This window comes from Heteronotia binoei, chromosome 6 (genome assembly GCF_032191835.1).
Source record: "Heteronotia binoei isolate CCM8104 ecotype False Entrance Well chromosome 6, APGP_CSIRO_Hbin_v1, whole genome shotgun sequence".
Classification (NCBI taxonomy): Eukaryota; Metazoa; Chordata; class Lepidosauria; order Squamata; family Gekkonidae; genus Heteronotia; species Heteronotia binoei.
In genome coordinates, this window is record NC_083228.1 from 115,035,716 (window position 1) to 115,056,278 (window position 20,563).

Consider the following 20,563-nt stretch of genomic DNA (forward strand, 5'->3'; position numbering starts at 1 on the left):
ACAGGAACACAGTTTCAGCTGGCTTGGCATCGGGGTGTGTGGCCAAATATGCAAGTGATTTCTTGCTTGGCTTTTTCTACAAAAGGCCTGTACAAAACAATGGTGAAATCAGGAGTGTGGCCTAACATGCAAATGAGTTCCTGCTGGGCTTCTTCTACAAAAAAAGTGTCCTGGATAGAAGTGTCTGGTTCTTATATAACAGCCGCTATGGGGTAGTCCTGTAGCGGCTGTTCTCTGTGACGGCCATCACACATCAAAGATGTTCTTCACACATATTGTGCTAATTATGCGGAGAGCTTTCACACCAGTCTTTCTGGTAGCACTACCGTGGTGTAGGAACTTTCTGCTCTTCATTCTAGGGGGGAAAGTATGTAAATCTTTAAGATAAGGGGGAAGTGCTGAGTGATCTTCATACATTGCCCTTGTTGTGTGCAGCCATCCCACATTAAAACATTTTCAGCAATTTCTCCAGCTCTTGTCATGAATGCGTGTAGCAGCATGGAAGTCACGGTGTGATTCCATGCTGCTTGCAGGGATATGAATAAAGGAAACAACCATGATGGCTAAATGCATAGGCTTTCTCAGCTGATCACTGCATTTCCTTCTTGCCAGGCAAGTATCAGGTGAAAAAAACCACACCCTATCCACAAGCTTCAGTCACCCAGATTTCCCAGTGGAAGCTAATCCCATGCCAAAGTGAGTGTACAATGAACAGTAGAAAAGATCAAGAGTCCAGTAGCACTTTAAAGACTAAGTAAATTTGTAGCAGTGTGTGAGCTTTTGTGAATTACTGCTCGCTTCTTCAGATACCTTTCACAAGGTTGGTGAATTTCTATTTTGTATGGCTAAATGTGGTATTTTCCATGGAGACAGATCAAGATGGCTAGTTGTGTTAGTCTGTCTATAGCAGGAGAAAAGAGAAGAGTCCAGGAGTACCATAAAATATTAATAAAATTTGTGGCAGGGTATGAACTTTCATGAGTCACTGCTCACTTGAGCTGATAGCCACTGGGAATGCAAACAGACTTTCTAATGGGGTACATAACCACTTAAGAGTGCCACTCCCATTTTGTATGCAGAAGCCTGGAACTCTTTCAACCAACTCCACATTCTTCTCAGCCATCTTGGAAAACTCAGCCTTCGCTATCTTACCCCACTGTACAGACCAGTAAATGCGTATGATTTTTGTCTTGTTGCAGTATCTCCTATGTCATTATAGCACAAACATGCTTCATGGCTTGAAGGAGCACTGCTGTCAATGTTATATTGCCTCATTCAGGCCAAGATCTTAACTCTTCAAAGGAAATGAAAGTTCTGTGGATGCACCATACCTTATGCTCTTTGGCTCTAGAGAATATTGACCTTGATTGGTGGGGGGTGGGAAGACACCAGTAAAGGAAAGATAGCTAAGTGAAAATAGCCTTTGTGGTGTACAGGTGACCAGAGGCAGAGGAGCTCCCCAGGGGATACTGTAATTGACTATTTGTTTAATTAAAGTCTATTTATTGCTTGAAGACTAATTTTGATAACGAACAGTTTTAAATGCCATCAATCTAATGACTCAAGATGATATATGATTCCCCCTCCCCATCAGTAGTACAAAATACACACAAAAGGTCACAATAAATCCAATGTTTAACTAATTACATATAGTACAGGCAACAAATATCAGTGTCCCCCTTATTAGCATGCTGCCAAAGGGAAGCCTAAAAGAAATGATCTTACATGATCTTTATAATTTAACAGGAATAAATGTGCAAACAAGTTTCTAAGAGGAAGAGGTTTAACAATTTGGGAGGCACAGGCAAGAACATCTCTTCATGAACCTCTGGTGCTTTCTCTAGGCACACAATTTATACAATCTGCAGAATGAAATGGTAAAACTATTCATGGACTATACCACTTTCATCTGTGTGCAGGGATAGTTGCTTTTTTGAATAGTTCCCAGTACTAAAAAAGAAAAAAAATATCCATACACATACAAAACTAGAATGTCAGGGAAGCACAATCAGCTCGTGTTTTCCTTGGATATGTTGCTTATGTGAGGTATTGTTTTTTTTTGTGAGGGATGGCAGCACAGTATAGCTGATCTTGTCATATCTCAGAAGCTAAGCAGAGTCAATACTTGGAAAGGAGAGCACCAAGGAATACTTAGGATCCATCCCAGTGGGGTGAATCCAAGCATCCTCCAAGGAGCCTCCCTCCAGCCTAAGGAGACTTCCTCCAGTTTAAATGTTTCTTCATCTGGAGAAGACTCCTTAGATTGGAAGAAAGCTTCAAACTTTGCTCAGTGGAGTAGAATAGGCTGAGGCGGGCTCCAACTCAAGATCTCCCTATACTTATAAGTGAATACATCAGGAAGGATAAACATTAGGAAAAACTTCCTGACAGACTGGTTCCTCAGTAGAACAGGTTTCCTTGGGAGGTTGTGGTCTCTCCTTTGGAGGTTTTTAAAAAGAGACTAGATGCTGATTCTGTGAACGTAGGCAATTCATGAGGAGACAGGATGGGTTACATCAGTGCTTAGTTCTCGTGGCCCTTTCTTACATGCCCAGGGAAATGCTGTTCACCAGCAGAACTTTTTCTCCAGGCCAGTTTAGTCAGGGATCCCGGAGGGGATTTTTTTTGGGGGGGGGGGGGGCATATTCTGGGTGTGGAGCAGGTGTCACTGGGGACGTGGCGGGGGAGCTATTTGTGAGTTTCCTATATTGTGCAGGGGGTTGGACTAGATGAGCCTGGAGATCCCTTCCAACTCTATGGTTCTTTCAATAGACTAGACCCTTCAATGTGCTTGTCTTGGGCATAAAAGAACATGCAATATCTGTGAGGAGTTGACCAAATGCCTGCATTAACACTGAGACTGTTCCTCAGAGATCAAGCCATTTCCATTGCTCTAGTCAGCATTTTCATCTGCCAAGTGGCACTTTTCAATGTTGCAATACAGGGATCTGCCTAGGAGCCAATGGCATCGTGCACAATAATCACCTTTTTTGAGCTTGGGGAAGAAAACCCTTAAACATGAATATGCATGTCTGATCCAGAACCAATTTTCAAAACACTTTTTATTACGGTTCCTTAGACCCACGACCAATAAAGAAGCTCAAAAAAGGATCTTGAATTTTGCTTGGATAAGGAGGGGGTGGTGGTGTAGGCAGAATGATGGCTGTCTGTTGATTGCACAGCAGTTGCCAAGTTTAAAATATGGCACCTTTGTTCTCCTGTCTTTAGGCAGAGGTAATAGAATGAGATGGGGGGGGCATGGTGGCACACTGAACAGGAAAGTCACTTCTGGCAACCAATTTGGTGACAGGAAAATGGCAACTGGGTGGCTTGAATTATGGGAAACTATAGTAGACAAATCTGGCCAAGAATGAGTAAAAACAATAATTTTATTTCTATAGGTGGAGGAAACAGAGGGGACAATTAATTTGGAAAGGAGAAAATCTACGTCAACCAGATGCTTTTAGGAGCTCTCAGCCATGGGATGCAGGTGTGTTCTTCCCTTGTCCTTTGTCCCCAGCACTTGGCATTCAGAGGCATATCATCTTTGAATGTGAAGTTTCTATTCTAGCCAGTTTGGTGTAGTGGTCAAGAGCAGCAGACTCTAATTTGGAGAACTAGGTTTGATTCCCCACTTTTCCACATGCAGTCAGCTGGGTGACCTTGAGTTAGTTCTCTCAGAACTGTTCTCTCAAGAACAGTTCTCTCAGAATTCTCTCAGCCCCACCTACCTCACAGGGTGTTTGTTGTGGGAAGAGGAAGGGAAGGAAATTTTAAGCCAATCTGGACTCTGAGTGAAAGGCAGGGTATAAATCCAACTCTTCCTTCTGTTATCATGACTGAAATATCCTTTCACAGGTGAGGTGAGGATGGAGCAGGTAGGAGAAATGTGGGGTGGTAGAGCCAGTGGAAAGGGTGGGTGTGACTTGAAGTCATGGATAAAGCAGGTAGCCTCCTCCCTGTGCTAGACCTGCAATGTGAAGGGGCCTCAGAGCTATTCAAGATAATATTTTAAGAAGTGATTGGATCATTACTCTATGGCCCTTCTTACTGGTTTCCAACAGCTCTCTGAGATCAGTCCCTTCATCTTCCTTGGCTCCAAAAACACATTGCAGAACATCTAAGTCAAGCCTGCCTCCAATCTACTTTCATGAATTATAATTTCAACCATTCATTTTTGCTTCTTCCAGTTTCATCTGGCAATACAAAAATAAAGATCTATATCTTTATACAAGTTTCATGCCAATTAGTATCTCCCAGAGCCAGTTATTCAGGCTAGGAAAACTGATGCTTCTAAAATTTGTTATTCTTTAATAAAATAAGTAATCCTGTGGCAGAGCAGACATACATAGCACTAGGCAAGCTCTAGGGTTGCCATATTTGACCTAGGAAATTCCTCAAGATTTAGTGTTACTGCCTGTGGAGAAACGGATTTGGGGGAGAAATTTCACTTACAAGCAATGTTCCCTCTAAGCTGCAGTCTTGTGAGTCAAAATTCTGCTTTGTGTGCTACTAGCACTGAAGTTGTGAGCTACTGACATTAAAGTTGTGAGCTACTGCATAAATTAGTGTGCTCTAGGGTCATCCTTCCTGGACTAAGACAAAAATATGTGAGCTAGAGGCTAAAAATCTGTGAGCTAGCTCACACTAACTCAGTTTAGACGGAACACTGCTTACAAGCTGTGATACACCATAGAGTTTGTCCTCTGAACCTGCCATGTCTTCCAAGGAAACTGATCTGTCAGTTATAATTCTGAGGAAACCAAAGGCCACACCTGGAGGATAGCAACCTAGGTATGACTTCATTTGCAGAAAGACTCTTTTTTATCTTTAGGAAGTTGGAGAAACGGCCAAATAGAAAGCAGAAAGATATGTTTACATTTTTTCTAGGTCATCCTTTTTCTTATTTGGAGGGAGCTGTGTGGTTTTGATGTCATAAATCACTCAAAAAATAAACAGTTTCTTGGCATCTATTGTGCTGAGGAGGGAGCAGTTAGGCTATATTAAAATTCCTCACATACTCCAATTTCTTTTGAAAAATATTTATGTCTGAAGATACCCAGGGATATTTATTTGAAAACACAAGTGTTCTGTACCTATCGGTGGAAGACAAGGCTTGTGATACTTCCAAACATATTAATCACATGAGGTTTCTCCTCACAGGTTTTCTCCAAATGCTACTTCTGTTCTGTAAACGAAAGACATTTTATTCTCTCTCTTTCTCTGTTTTCTTGTTTATTTGGGGACAGGAGAGGATTTGTTACTGACAGAACAGAAAATGAACATTCCTAGCCACATAAGCCTCCGCGGGCTTAAATTGGACTTCATAAAGTCAGTAAAAACTGAAGCACTCAGGAAAATGTTCACATTTCTCTTCTTACTTTAAGGATAAAGCTCCAGAGTATCAGCGTATAACAAACTGATCCAAGAAAACTGTGTTAAACAAAGTCTGCCATTCAAAAGGGAAAAAAACCCAAACCCCTGTTCACCAAAGCTTGAAAAATCTGAGAAGTAACGGTCTGTGATCTTTGTGTTCTGTTATTGCATAAAAAGAAATCCCAAATCTGCATTACTTTTCATAATGAGAACATTAAATAGGCATGTTACCTGCACAGCTTCTGGCACTTGAAGATTTGTTGGCAAATCAAGTTTGGATTGTCAGTTCAACCACTGGGGTTCTTTTAAAGTCATGCCTCTCGGGTGTTTTTTGTCATTTGTTTCCTACCTAGTGCAAACTCAGATTTCCAAGGCCTTTATGTCAATGACCTGACTTCATCCAAAATTTGTCACAGCATATTTTATAGCAAAAGTACAGACTCACAGGGTCTTAATCATCATATGGGAGGATTGGGGAGGGGGGGAATCCTTCCACCACTGCATTTGGCTAATGGAAAGCAACACTATCCTGCCCTATTTGCGCCCATTAAAGAAAAATATGGATGCCTTGAAAGGGCAGCTGCTGTGAGAGCCCTCTCAGCCCCACCCTCCTCACAGAGTATCTTTTGTGGGGGGAGAAGATATAGGAGATTGTAAGCCACTCTGAGTCTCTTGATTCAGAGAGAAGGGTGAGGTATAAATCTGCAATCTTCTTCTTTAAATGGCTAACAATAGTGTAGAGGGCATAATTTCGATTACTGAATGTGTACTGGGGCAGAGGGGTTTAAACCTCCCCTCCCTACATAGGGTTGCCAGTCACCACATGGCAGCTGGAGATCTCTTGGAAATTTACAACTGATCTCTAGGTGACAGAGATTAGCTTAACTGAAGAAAATGACTGCTTTGAAAGGTGGACTCTATGGCATTGTACTGCACTGAAGTCCCTCTCCTTCCCAACCCCTGCCCTCCCCAGGCTCCACCCCCACCCCCCCAAAAAAAATCCTTGAGAATTTCCCAACCCAGAGCTGGCAATCTTATCCCTACATGGATCTCAATTGCATACAGGCCTGGATCTCAATTGCAAACAGCTGGCTCTCCAGCCATGCTACCCAAGTGACTGCAAGGGGCAACACAATGTGGAGGATGACAGCACCCCACATGGGCTCAGCTTGCTCTCAATCATCAGTGGTGTGTGAGAGGATGGCATTGACTCCTGGATTTGTGCTGCTGCTCAATGTGTCTGCTGCATGGGCATGGCTCAGACCAGGTCAGCCATGCCCATACTGGGGTTCAATCCCCAATAGTCTCAGACTGGGACTCTGGCTAGGGGGTTACATGAATACATGAAGATATTGGATTTATATCCCGCCCTCCACTCCGAAGAGTCTCAGAGCTGCTCACAATCTCCTTTACCTTCCTCCCCCACAACAGACACCCTGTGAGGTGGGTGGGGCTGGAGAGGGCTCTCGCAGCAGCTGCCCTTTCAAGGACAACCTCTGCCAGAGCTATGGCGGACCCAAGTGCAAGTGGAGGAGTGGGGAATCAAACCCGGTTCTCCCAGATAAGAGTGTGCACACTTAACCACTACACCAAACTGGCTCTCATGAAGCTGCCTTATACTGAATTGGTCCATTGGTCTGTCTAGGTCAGTATTGTCTACTCAGATTGGCAGCAGCTCTCCAGGATCTCAAGCAAATCTCAAAGCTCTTACCTATCACCTGCTGCTTGATCATTCAATGGGAAATGCCAGGGATTGAACTGGGGACATTCTGTATGCCAAGAGAGACTCTACCACAGAGCCAATGCCCTCTCCCCTCCCAGGCAACCTTTTATTCTCTGCATTACCGTGTCAGCTTGCCTGATGGCAGGACTGGATCTACATGTTTTTGAGGGGGGGGAGAAATTAAAAATTACACCCCCTTATGGACCATTCTATCTTATGGTCCCATAGAATACAATGGATTCATACCCATTTTGACGCCTCCCCCCCTCCGCCCAGGGCAATCACCCCTCTCTGCCCCCCCCCCCCTAGATCCGGCCCTGCCTGATGGAACAGGTACTGGCTTGCTCTCTGCTGAGTTCAGCTTTTCATGCAGAAGGTCTCAGGTTCAGTCCACATCATCTCCAGTTAAAAGCACTAGGTGATCTAAAAGATTTCTATGAGAGACCTTGGAGAGCCACTGCCAGTCAGAGTAGAGAGTACTCAGTTGAGTAGACTAGTGGTATAAGGCAGTTTCATGTGTGCACAGAACTAACAAAAGAAACAGCTATGAAGTGGACAGTCCCCCTCCCCAAATCAGTGAAAGTACCTTCTCCTCCTATTTATTGTATACCACTTTTTGTCCATAAATTCAATGATATTCTACTTCATTGGCCAATAATTGATTTGAGATGGTGGAAAGGATAACCACAAGTTATGCTAAAATAACTTGTTCTCGCTGCTGAACAATGGAGCTGAAAACACCTCCTAACATACAGAGGGACCCTCCTGTGTTAACAGAGATTGATTGCTCACTGTTCTGATTCTGTACTCCTTTTTACCGCAGTTCTTCCACTTAATTTGGCACACGGTGCTGCTGGGCCATGACTTGCCCTGCCTCTTTCCCAAACAGCTTCTGGATTCTCTGAAAATTAGGATCCTGAAATTGCAGAGGGGAACTTGGGAAAGAGGCAGGGCAAATCATGGCCCTGCAGCAGCATGTGCAAAATCAGGCAGAAGAGCTGTGGGGGAAAAGAGCATGAGACCAGGACAAAGGCTAGCGTGGAATTGGTCAGAGACTCTTTCATGAAGCTTTTAATGGTGGAGGGGAAGCTAGATGATGATGTCATAATCGAGTAGTAGTACTGGTTATCCTGGACATAGCCAGAGAACAAAAAGACCATTTTCCCTGTAGTTCTTGCAGAGCAAAAATGCTATTGGAAAAAATTAGGGCGGGGGGGAATTATTTGAGTCCTCTTTCCAAGACAGCCTCATTATCCAAAGTTCTGGAGAGCACCATTTATGTAGCATTGCACTTCAAATATAGTCACTGATTCCGAACATTTTGTAAAATGCAATCTTTGTCTGAGTATTGGTACTTTGGTTTTATTATGCTGATGCACTGGAAACTCTACAGATACAGAACTGCAATTATTTAAAGACATCAAGAGCTATTTTTGTAGAGGCAAGACATTTTCACCTAGAAATTGATTCATCAGTTCACAGTATTCCTTTATTTTTCCCCCATCAGGTGCCACTTTGAATAGACATATTATTTAAGTTACAGAACTATTTTCATCATTGAAGGTTGTTCTGTCTCATTCACCCACCTGGTTGTGGCAATCCGTGCTTGTACTGAAATGTGTCGGCTTGGTGTCCCTTCTGGCAGACTACAGAAAGCAGAGTTTATCAGTTCATTTTAAAATACTTCTATAATCTGTTGTTTGAACTTGCTGGAACTTGGACTTAAAAACAACCATCAGTTCTTTTCTTGGGCAGGGATCACTGCGTTCAGGCTTTCTTTTCTTGCTGCCATGGTATTTTTTCAGGTATGAAAGGGAGTAAACAAACAAAAAAATTCCCATAAAATCTGGTTTAAGCAACTGCAGTCGTCTCTGAGGAGGGAGCAAATATACTCTTGTGCTTAGTTATGTGTTTTACTACATTGTGCAGAAAGAAAGCAGAATTAGTGGGGCGGGGAACTGCACACATGCGCACTCAAAGCTGCCTTGAACTGAATCAGACCCTTGGTCTATCAAGGTCAGTATTATCTACTCAGGCTTGTAGCCGCTTTCCAGGGTCTCAGGCTGAGGTCTTTCACATCATCTAGAACCTGATCCTTTAACTGGAGATGCCAAGGATTGAACCTGTGATCTGTTTCTATTGGCAGGGAGTTTTATACTGAGGGAAGGCTTCTAATATGTTATCCTCCACCTGAAGTCTGAATAGGGTTGCCAGTTCCCAGGTGGGGGCAGGGGAGGCCCTCCCCCTGCTTCAGGGTCATCAGAAAGCGCAGGGGGTGGGGAGGGAAATGTCTGCTGGGCACTCCATTATTCTCTATGGAAACCGATTCCCATAGAGCAGTGGTGGCCAATGGTTGCTCTCCAGATGTTTTTTGCCTACAACTCCCATCAGCCCCAGCCAGCATGGCCAATAGCTGGGGATGATGGGAGTTGTAGGCAAAAAACATCTGGAGAGCTACCGTTGGCCATCCCTGCCATAGAATATAATGGAGAATTGATCTGCAGGTATCTGGGGCTCTGGAGGGGCTTTTATTTTAAGATAGAGGCACCAAATTTTCAGCATAGCATCCACTGCCTTTCCCCAAACTACCCTCCAACTTTCAAAAAGTTTGGACCAGGGGGGTCCAATTATATGAGCCCCAAAAGAAAGTGCCTCTATCCTTCATTATTTCCAAGGAAGAAAATGTCTTTAAAAGATGTGTGGTCCCTTTAGATGTGATGGCCAGTACTCCCTTTGGAGTCTAATTATGCTTGTCACAACCTAGCTCCATCCCCAAAGCCTCCTGGCTCCATCCCCAAAGTCCCCAGATTTCTTGAATGGGACTTGGCAACTCTAAGTCTGAAGTAGTATTGCTATGGGGGCAGGGGGTGGGGTTCCCTTTTCCCAAAGTTCAGTTTTTAGTTATAGCCATAGATTCCTCCAATTCTTTTTTTTCCTGTTTAACAGATGGATTTCTCTTTGGTTTCTCTCTGTAAATAAATCAATGCACCCTTTTGTAACTTCACTCCTTGCAGTAATTTTATATTACACACCACAGGGTGGTGCTCTAGCTGGAGAACAGGAAAGCCTGGGAAGACCTTGCCTGCCTCTGACCACCTACATAGTGAAATTCTGAAATTTAGCAGAACCTCCCCTCCTGACCCACCTCTCTTCCTAAAAAGACAAAAAGAAAAGGATTGTGGGATTTCAGGGAGGAATGGGGTACAGGCAAATTAAGAGAATTTCTCTTGACATATCTGCCAAAATGATAAAACTCATTCTAACATATTAACATTCTACTGCCTCATTAACCAGCCATTACTGGAACACACTGAATTTTTTAAACTGCATTATATCTTCAAATTATGCCTTTGGAATATTTGGCTGGAAAATTTAAGAACAGCTCAAAAGAGTGAGCAGTTTCAGATATGTGACTGCAATGAAATGAAAACATTGGTGCATTTTCCTTGCATTGCCCTCTGTACAAAGACTCACAGAATAATTTCTGTGCTATCTTAATTATAAATAAATAAATAAATAAATTATATATATATATATATATATATATATATATATATATATATATATATATATATATAAATTATTTTAAAATTATTTATAAGTAAATGACCAAATTTGTCAGAAATTTGCTGCTGTTTGCAGATAACTTACAGGGGCTGTGGTTCAGTGGTAGAGCTCTGCATGCAGAAGGCCCAGGTTCAATCCCTGGCATCTTCAGTTCAATGGACCAGGTAGGAGGTGATGTGAAAGACCTCTGCTTGAGACTGAAGAGCTGTTGCAAGTCTGTGTAGACAATACTGATCTTGATGGACCAACAGTCTGATTCAGTATAAGGCAGCTCCATGTGTGACAGCATGAATTCCCAAAAATCACATGCAGTGCAATTCTAAATAGAGTTGCACCCTTATAAGCCCATTGATTTCCTTGTCCCATGTTCCTTAGTGGACTCAGAATGGTATAACTCTGCTTAGGATTGCAATAGGAGAATACAGAGACATTGGTGCAAATGTTGCTGTTATTTGTGCCAGAGAGTAGGTGATGAAAAGGTCCAGGCATTTTACTGAATTTTTTTATCCTGCTGCCAAATTTTGATATTAACTGTATTATATTTTAGCTCTGTGTATTAGGCATAGTAAGCAGCTTTTTAATTTTAACACTATAACTTTACATCTACCGCGGGTATACGAGATGGTAGTTTAGAAGCCAACCAATGTCTTCTGAACTGGATGGCACAACGACTGCCAAGTGGGTTTCTAGAGCCCAGGAGTACACACTAATGGCCATTAATTACTGTGCATGTTATAAACAGATATGGAGGATCATGTAATTAGTGTAATATCCCCAAAATGATTTTAAGCTGCACTTTCATTAAACCAATTGACTTTATTGGACAATAAAAGAGCATCCATTACAAGCTCTGAAGGCCATCACCTCAGCTAAATTGGATGTCCTTGCTTGCCAAAGCCAAGACAAATAGAAAGAGTAGTATAACTGCCAGGAACTCAGTCAAAGGAGCCATTTTTCAAACAGGCCTTTCGGCTGTTCCATTCAGGGGCCATTGGACAAGCATTAGGCATCAAAATGTGAGTGCTGATGTAGTCTGACCCTCTGCAGTCAGTACCTGGGGCAAAGGAAGATCCAATAAGGGTGTTTGGTTACTGGATGTGAGTGCAATCAGGGTTGCTGGCTCTGGATTGGGAAATACCTGGAGATTTGAGGGGTGGATCCTGAGGGGGGCGGGGTTTGGGAAGGAGAGGAACTTCCGTTGGGAATAATGCTACAGAGTTTACCTTCACCAGCCATTTTCTCCAGGTGAATGGATCTCTGTTGCCTGGAGATCAGTTGTAATCCCAGGAGAACTTCAGCCACCTCTTGGAGGTTAACAACCTCAGGTGATCTGGGTGTGCCAACTGTTACCCCATTGATTACTATGGTGGATTTGGCTGATCTGTCTGGCTAGGCAAGTGTTCTCTTCCTCCCTCATTGTTCCATGTGCATTCTTCCTGAAGTTGCATGCTCAGTGGAAGAGGACAACCATCCCAGAAAGGAGGATTGTACTATTCTAATTAAAACCTGCAACTCAAGAGAGGGGCTATGGCTCAATGATACAGCATCTGCTACATATATGCAGAAGGCTCCTGGTTCAATTCCTAGCATTGCCAGTTTAAAAATGATCAGGTAGTAGAGTTCTACTGGAGAGCCACTGCCAGTCAGAGTAGACAGTAGTAACATTGACAGATCAATGGTCAGACTCACTGTAATGCAGCTTCTTGTGTTCTCCTGGGTTGTTAAGTGGAGCAGAGGGTCAAGATATCTTGGCCCGACATAGGAACCTAATATCACATCTTTCTCTCTACTGCAGAAGTACAATGAAACAAAGGATCTGATTCCATGGATTTGTTTTGCTTAGAAAATCAGGATTAAGGGGATATGTACTAACCTAAAGTAAAATGTGTTCTCCAGAGTAAGTTGCAGATCTAGGAACCTAGATCTGCACCAAACATCTCAGTAGTGATGTAGAAGGTGATGCTTCAAAAGGAAGAGTGATAGAAAGGAGGTAAACTTAACTCTTATCTACATATTGCTAGGAGAGTAAGGTAAAGGTAGTCACCTGTGTAAGCACCAGTCATTTTCGATTCTGGGGTGATGTTGCTTTCACATTTTCATGGCAAACTTTTTACGGCGTGGTTTGCCATTACCTTCCCCAGTCATCTACACTTTTCCCCCAGCAAGTTGGGTAATCATTTTACCGGCCTCGGAAGGATGGAAGGCTGAGTCAACCTGGAGCCGACTGCCTGAACCAGCTTTCGCTGGGATTGAACTCAGGTCATGAGCAGACTGCAGTACTGCAGATTTACTACTCTGCGCCATGGGGCCCTTGACTAGGAGAGTAGGTTTTGGCAATTCTGCCCCCTTTGAAGCTCATCAGAAGAGCAAACCCTTCTGCTCTTATTTGACCCTACTTTGTATAAGACTGGGAGGGCACCAATAAAAGACAAAAGAACCTGTAGGCATGATGGTCCTGATGGGCTCTACCTATCTATCCTTACTGCAGAATCCATAATTGTATGACTATTGTTTTTAAAATGAATTCAACATCACAGAAGGATCCATGGCCTGGATTATCCACTGCCCACCACCATGATATTCACTAAAAAAAGATAATCCACTCTTCTGATATGGTTCCTGTTTTATTTTATTTTTTAATGATCATCAACCAGTAAGACAAATGAGTTCTTAATCAAATCAAGCCTGAACTCTCCCTAGAAGCTAAAATAACAGAGGCTATCATACTTTGGTCACATTATGAGAAGACAAGACTCACTGGAAAAGACAATAATGCCAGGAAAAGTTGAAGGCTGCAGGAAAAGAGGGAGATGGACTGACTCAATCAAGCCATAGAGGTGTCATTTAACCATAATGGCCTAACCCAGGGCTTTTTTTGAGCAGAAATGCACAGGAACACAGTTCTGGCTGGCTTGGCATCAGGGATGTGGCCAGTTTGGTGTAGTGGTTAAGTGTGCGGACTCTTATCTGGGAGAACCGGGTTTGATTCCCCACTCCTCCACTTGCACCTGCTGGAATGGCCTTGGGTCAGCCAGAGCTCTGGCAGGAGTTCTCCTTGAAAGGGCAGCTGCTGGGAGAGCCCTCTCCAGCCCCACCCACCTCACAGGGTGTCTGTTGTGGGGGAGGAAGGTAAAGGAGATTGTGAGCCGCTCTGAGACTCTTCGGAGTGGAGGGCGGGATATAAATCCAATATCTTCTTCTTCTTCTTCTAATATGCAAATATTCCTACTGGGCTTTTTCTACCAAAAAAGCCCTGCCAATACCAATAGATGAACCTATCTGTCATGAACTTTTTAATCGTTTTTTAAGGGGAGGATCATCTAAGATAGATGGAGAAATAATGTCTTGTGTAATTGAATTTAATCAAGTCAGTTAAATCTGATTTATTTACTTGCTAGGAATAACAAGAACATGTGAGTTCAAATTCAGAATAAATCTACATGGAGTACAAGACAACGTAGTCTTGTAAAAGTCTTTTCTTTATATTGGTTCATAATAAACTATCATGTTTCCAAGATTACGCACATCAACATTGTAAACCTAGCAAGTTCAGCTTGTTAACACAAATCCTTTTATTTTTGCAACTGTAACACAGAAATTGTTGCTGTGGCTGCAAGTGAATGAATTAAACATATATTATGGAAAGCCTTTCACTCTACCACTGCTCTTTAAAGGCCGCACATTTGTATTATAGAGCAGGCTTCAGTGAACCAAGATACAATAAAACATATTAGCTTTTTAATGGAGATATTTATAGGCTACTGGTAATTAGTAGTAATTTTTTAAATGAGATAAATCACCAAGTTAGTGGAAACTAATAATTATGTGGACACACCTATATTTAACCCTCTGCAAAGGAATTCCCTTTGTCAAAGAACTTGAGAAAAAGTGAGTTCCTTGGACCCAACTAACAAGTGAGCTTAGCAGAGTTAATACTTGTATACCTCAATTATTTCTCTGTTTGGATATTTATACCCTGCTGGTTCTCGCCCATGAAAGTTCACTGGGTGACCTTGGGCTGATTACTTTCTGCCAGCCTAACTTACAATCAGAGGATGCCTGTAGTGAGAATTAAGAAGGCAGAGGGGAGAACAAAGGTGTAAGCCACTCTGGGCCTTTTTGGGGACAAAAGCATGGTGTAAAGATCTAGGACACAGGCAGCCAAACTGTAGCTCAGGAGCCACATGTGGCTCTTTCACACACATTGTGTGGTTCTCGAAGCCCCCCCCCCCACTCCACCCCATCAGCCAGATTGGAGAAGGCATTTCTCTGGAGAGCCAGTTTGGTGTAGTGGTTAAGTGTGCGGACTCTTATCTGGGAGAACCGGGTTTGATTCTCCATTCCTCCACTTGGACCTGCTAGCATGGCCTTGGGTCAGCCATAGCTCTGGCAGAGGTTGTCCTTGAAAGGGCAGCTGCTGGGAGAGCCCTCTCCAGCCCCACCCATCTCACAGGGTGTCTGTTGTGGGGGAGGAAGGTAAAGGAGATTGTGAGCCGCTCTGAGACTCTCTGGAGTGGAGGGCGGGATATAAATCCAATATCTTCTTCTTCTTTTTCAATCACTTCTCCAAACCAACCCAACTGGTGGTTTGGAGAATGCATTTCTTTCCACCTCTCCCTCTATTTGCCTTCCTTCCCTGCAGCGCCCAAACATCTAACATTTACTCTATGTGGCTCTTCCGTTAAGCAAGTTTGGTCACCCTTGATCTAGGAGTATGTAGTGTGTGTGCATGTATGTGCGTGTGTATGACAGAGAAAGAAAAACAGCAAAGGGTGTAAAGATGACCCTTGTCACTTCAAACACTGGCCTTCAGTAAAGTTAACATTCACTTTGTGATTGGCTTCACAGGAAGCTGCCCTACAAGACTGGGATCTCCAAATATTTATTTAGTTCATTTTTTCACATTAATGCCAAAGAGATTTTGCAGTTCTGGCTGCAGCACTGGCTTTTTTTAAAAAAAAGCCTACTTTCTAAAAGTAAAATAAATCATTTAATAATCAGACCTGCTATAAAGTTGGGGGATACCCACAATTGTGGGCCTAAGGGTCCATTCACCAGAAAAACCAAGCAACCCTCCAGAGGCAGACTGGTCCTTTTATTTGCCAGGAAAGTTCCAGCCGAGCCACTGTCCTGGAGGCCTGCCAACAGATAAGTGCAAGCTGATGCACAGCAGCACCCGCAGCCACACAGGGGTTGCTTCGCCCGCATCCAGCAGGCAGTGTCAGCAACCAGCATGATCATCGTCTCCACTGGCTGGGCAAGAACTGAACTGCCCCACTGGAACTTGGCTTGCTCCTGGTTGCTGGTAGTCCTCCAAGGCACCATCCATGGGAACACTCCTGGTAGGTTAAACCACCAGTCCCAGCATCACTGGCAGCCCCACTGGAGCTGGTCTACTCATATCTGACTAGTGGTGATGATGACTGCGAGCCTGAGCCTAAGCCAAGCCAAGCCGCTCAGCTTGCTCTTGGGCCCTTTTAAGTATGTTTAATTAGACCAGGGGTGGCCAAACTGAAGCTCAGGAGCCACATGTGCCTCTTTCAGACATATTGTGTGGCTCTTAAAGCCCCCACTATCCTATCAGCCAGCTTAGCAAAGGCATTTTTCTTTTTAAATCACTTCTCCAAGCCATATGGTGGCTTGGAGAATGCATTTAAAGTTGAAGTTGCTTTCTTTCCACATCTCCCTCCCTCCCCTTCTATCTTCCTTCCTTCCCCCCTCCCTCCCGGCTCTCAAACATCTGATGTTCATGTCTTGTGGCTCTCAAACATCTGACATTCATGTCTTGTGTCTCTCAAACATCAGATGTTTATTCTATGTGGCTCTTACATTAAGCAAGTTTGGCCACCCCTGAATTAGACCCTTGCCCAAATTACATTGCAACCGTAAGACTCTTCAGGTATTTTGAAACATATAACTAAAGATAGAGTTGTCGCTCTATAAATCAAATCTAGTACCATACAAAGCAGCTTTCTCTAATGTGCTGTCAGAAAGTATCACCTGTATTTATAGGATACAGCGCACCATCTAGCTATAAATATTTATAGCCAATATTTTGATGGGATGCATAATCAAGAAGAGAGAGCCTGACAGCCATTGCAGATTAAACTGGTGGATGCACTTCTGTTGGGAAATACTAATCCATACCTTTCAGCTCTTTTCATCAGTTGGTGAAGAGGTTGCTAAGGGGTATTTGTACCTATTTCTGAAATGCATTTTCCAAACATACTCACTTTGGGGTTTTCTTGGAGGGGGGGTTGTTTGTTTTTTTCTTGGTACAAATCTAACAATGCTGCTAAACAGTCTAATATTGGAGAGAAACAAGATTTCTATGTCACATAGCCTGAAACGTGGGCAGTAAATGCCCACACATACATACACAAACACACTATAGCAGGGGTGGCCAACAGTAGCTCTCCAGATGTTTTTTGCCTACAACTCCCATCAGCCCCAGCCAGCATGGCCAATGGCTGGGGCTGATGGGAGTTGTAGGCAAAAAAACATCTGGAGAGCTACCATTGGCCACCCCTGCACTATAGAGTTTGGGGCTAATGGTGTGACATAGTGCTTGCCATCAGAGTCTATGAAACTTGTGGTGTTCAAATGAATCATATATTTCCATGATACCTTGTGTATTCATGGAAATTTTCTACCAGCTAGTTTCTGTTAGTGTTCAAAGTGCTGAGATTTAGCTGTATGATCCCAAATCTTAGAAGCCTGTCCCCCTGCTGGGAGTTGCCTCTGAGTTATACAGCTGTTGTTGCAATCAACAAAGATGTCTTTGGTGCATCTTTTCTTGATTTATAAGACATTTGTATCTGTTGACCTTCGGGCATGCTACTAAGCTCATCTCTTTCCTCAGGCTATTTGGAGAGGGGAGAAACTAGGTTGGCTTCTGGGAAGAGAATTGGGGGGGGGGGTCTTATTGTGATATTATCTTATTTTACCGTTTCACAGTTTAGTTTGGAAATGGTAGATATGGTTTCTCAATTTTGACCAGTTTTAAGAAGCGCTTTATTATTATGAGCGCCAAGTTATTTGCTGGCATTTTTCGCATGCTACGGATTGACTTTAAAAAGCTCTGGCAGGATGCCTAGAGCTCTGGATAGGTGTGTTAAAAATTGATTTGTATAAATCAAAATAACCTTCACAAGCTAGTTTTCCCCTCCATTTTATCTGTGCACTGAGGAGTTAACACTAGTAAAATGCAGAGGCCTTTCTCTGTTTTGCTTATATTTTTATTTTAGAAAATGCAGAAAGGACTGGGTACCAGAATTTAGTCTAGGAAAACTAACTACCTCAACAGACTTGCTGAGGTAATTGGAATGAATATACAATTCTTCTGAGCCATTGGACTGAGTCAGTAGCTCTCTGGTACTAATGCTCTTCCACATGAGGGGATAACTCTGTTCCTTATGTAAGTACTATAGCCCAACTTCCCCAGCCCCTGACTCTACCATCTCCATAGGAAGGCAGACAAAGCAGAATCCCTTCTGACCCCTTTGTTTTCTAGCAAATACCCCGTTCTTCTTCACAGATGCTCACGTCGTGGCCCGGGAGGGGAAATCCCCCTGCCAGTTTTTGATGGCACGCCTCTGACACTGGTGCAAAAGGTCAAGAGTTTAGGGGTACTATTGGAGCCTTCCCCAAGGATGGAGGCTCAAATAGCAGCCACTGCTAAGTCCGCATTTTTTCATCTTAGGCGGGTGAAGCATTGGCTCCTTTCCTGGAGCATGACGATCTAGCAACGGTGATTCATGCAACAGTCACCTCGAGGTTGGACTACTGTAATGCCCTCTACATGGGGCTGCCCCTGTGCCGAACCCGGAAGCTGCAGTTGGTGCAGAATGCCACTGCCCGGCTGTTATTAGGGCTCCCAAGATGGGAGCACATTCGGCCGGGGCTCTGGAGCCTGCACTGGCTGCCGATAATATACCGAGTCCAGTACAAGGTGCTGGTTATTACCTTTAAAGCCCTATATGGCTTAGGACCTGCCTACCTTAGGGACCATCTCTCCCCACATGTTCCCCAGAGAGTACTGAGATCGGGCTCTCAAAATCTACTTGTTATCCCCGGGCCAAAGGAGGCCCGTCTGAAATCCACCAGGGACAGGGCCTTTTCTGTAACGGCTTCTTGCTGGTGGAACCAGCTGCCGTAAGAGGTGAGGGCCCTGCGGGACCTTGGCCAGTTTCTCAGGGCCTGTAAGACAGCCCTCTTCCGGCTGGCCTATAATTAACTGGCATTAGAAATTCTATAGAAGGTTCAGTGTAGTATTTTGATAGATCGCTGTTTATATGTTTTATTATTTTACTGGTTTAACTGTGTAATTGATGTATTTTAAATTTAAAATTCTATGTTAGATTTTATATGCTGTGAGCCGCCATGAGCCGCTTCAGTGGGAAGGGCGGGATATAAATAGAAATAAACTTAAACTGAGGAAGCTGGTGTAACCATTTGCCAAGTACAACCCTTTGTGCTTCAGCGGCAAGATTCCAATACCAGAGCTGCACTGCCCATCTGTGAGAATTTGGGGTCACCCAAGAATTTGGTCATAGGTTCAGAACAGATTAAACAAAGTCTGTTTCCACACAAGTGCTTGTCGGTCTAAGATCTGGAAGGCTCAGGTTTGAATCTGTACTCCACCATAGAAGCCTGCAGGGTGGCTTTAGATCAGTCACATAGTCTGAGCCTAACCTACCCCACAGGGTTGTTGTGAGAATAAAACAGGGATGTAAGCTACTACAGGTTCCCCTCTGGGGAGAATGGCAAGATATAAATGAAGTAAAGGAAGTAAATAAAATAAACAATACATAATCCACTTTGCAGGATACAGTGCTAGCCACTAGCTTCAACGGCACTAGATAAATTCATGGAGGAGAGATACATCAGTGCATATTAACCATGCTAACAATAAAATACATCACAGGCAGCATACTTCTGAATACCAGATGCTGGGGACTCTCTTCATGCCCTCCACTTGGGTTTCTAGAACTATCTGGCTGGCCACTGTTAAGAATTTGGACTAATAAGACTCTTAGTCTGAACCAACAGAGCTCCTCTTGTGGTCTCAAATTCATCCAAAGGTCCACTGCCACCTAGATGGAGCTGTTTGTGTACCCCAGTCTAAGGATCAGCAGAATGCTTAATGCAAGGAAGCTCATTCAGGATATCAAAATGTAATTTATGCAAAGGCAAACCTTAACTGCCAATGATGAAAGCAGTCAAGAAGGCAATCTTAATGACTAAGCTGAATTTAAAGAGAGCATGACTTCATTGCAGTCAAATGGAATGTATTACTTGACTTAAATGAAAGCCAGATTTTCTGACTTTTTTCATGGGGTTAACATTAGGTCACAGTAGGTCTTCCAGCCAAATGGGGAACGTATGTGTATGTAGGAATAATCATAGCATTTATATGAGTTTTTACAGTCTTCAAAGTGCCTGTATGTGCATTTATTGTAGTAATCCTTAAAACCACCCTGAAAGGACAGAATGATTATCCCAGTTTTCCACACAAGGCCATGAGCACTCCTAATCCATTGTATGCTACAGTATTCTATCCACACAGTTCTAAACAAAGTTCTAAATCCTGTGAAGTTAAAGGACTTAGAAGAATCTGGCTCTGTTTAGGAAAGCACTGTACATCCACTGAAGCTTCTTTCTAAGTAACTGGCATGGTTGCCAGCCTCCTGGTGGGGCCTGGAGAGCTCCCACTTTTACAACTGATCTCCAGAGATCTCCTGCTGGCAGAGATCAGCTCCCCTGGAGAAAATGGCTGCTTTGAAGTGTGGACTCTATGGCATTCTACCATGCTGAGGCCCCTCCCCAAAACCCTCCTTCTCCCGGATCCACCCCCAAAGTCTCCAACACAGATCTGGCAACCCTACTGCAAATCGA

General features: G+C 43.4%; 1 protein-coding gene across 3 annotated transcripts in view; it reads left to right on the forward strand.

Moving 5' to 3' along the window:
• SCHIP1 (schwannomin interacting protein 1) overlaps positions 1-20,563 on the forward strand; it is a 621,980-nt gene that overhangs the window by 462,044 nt on the left and 139,373 nt on the right. The window lies entirely within an intron of this gene.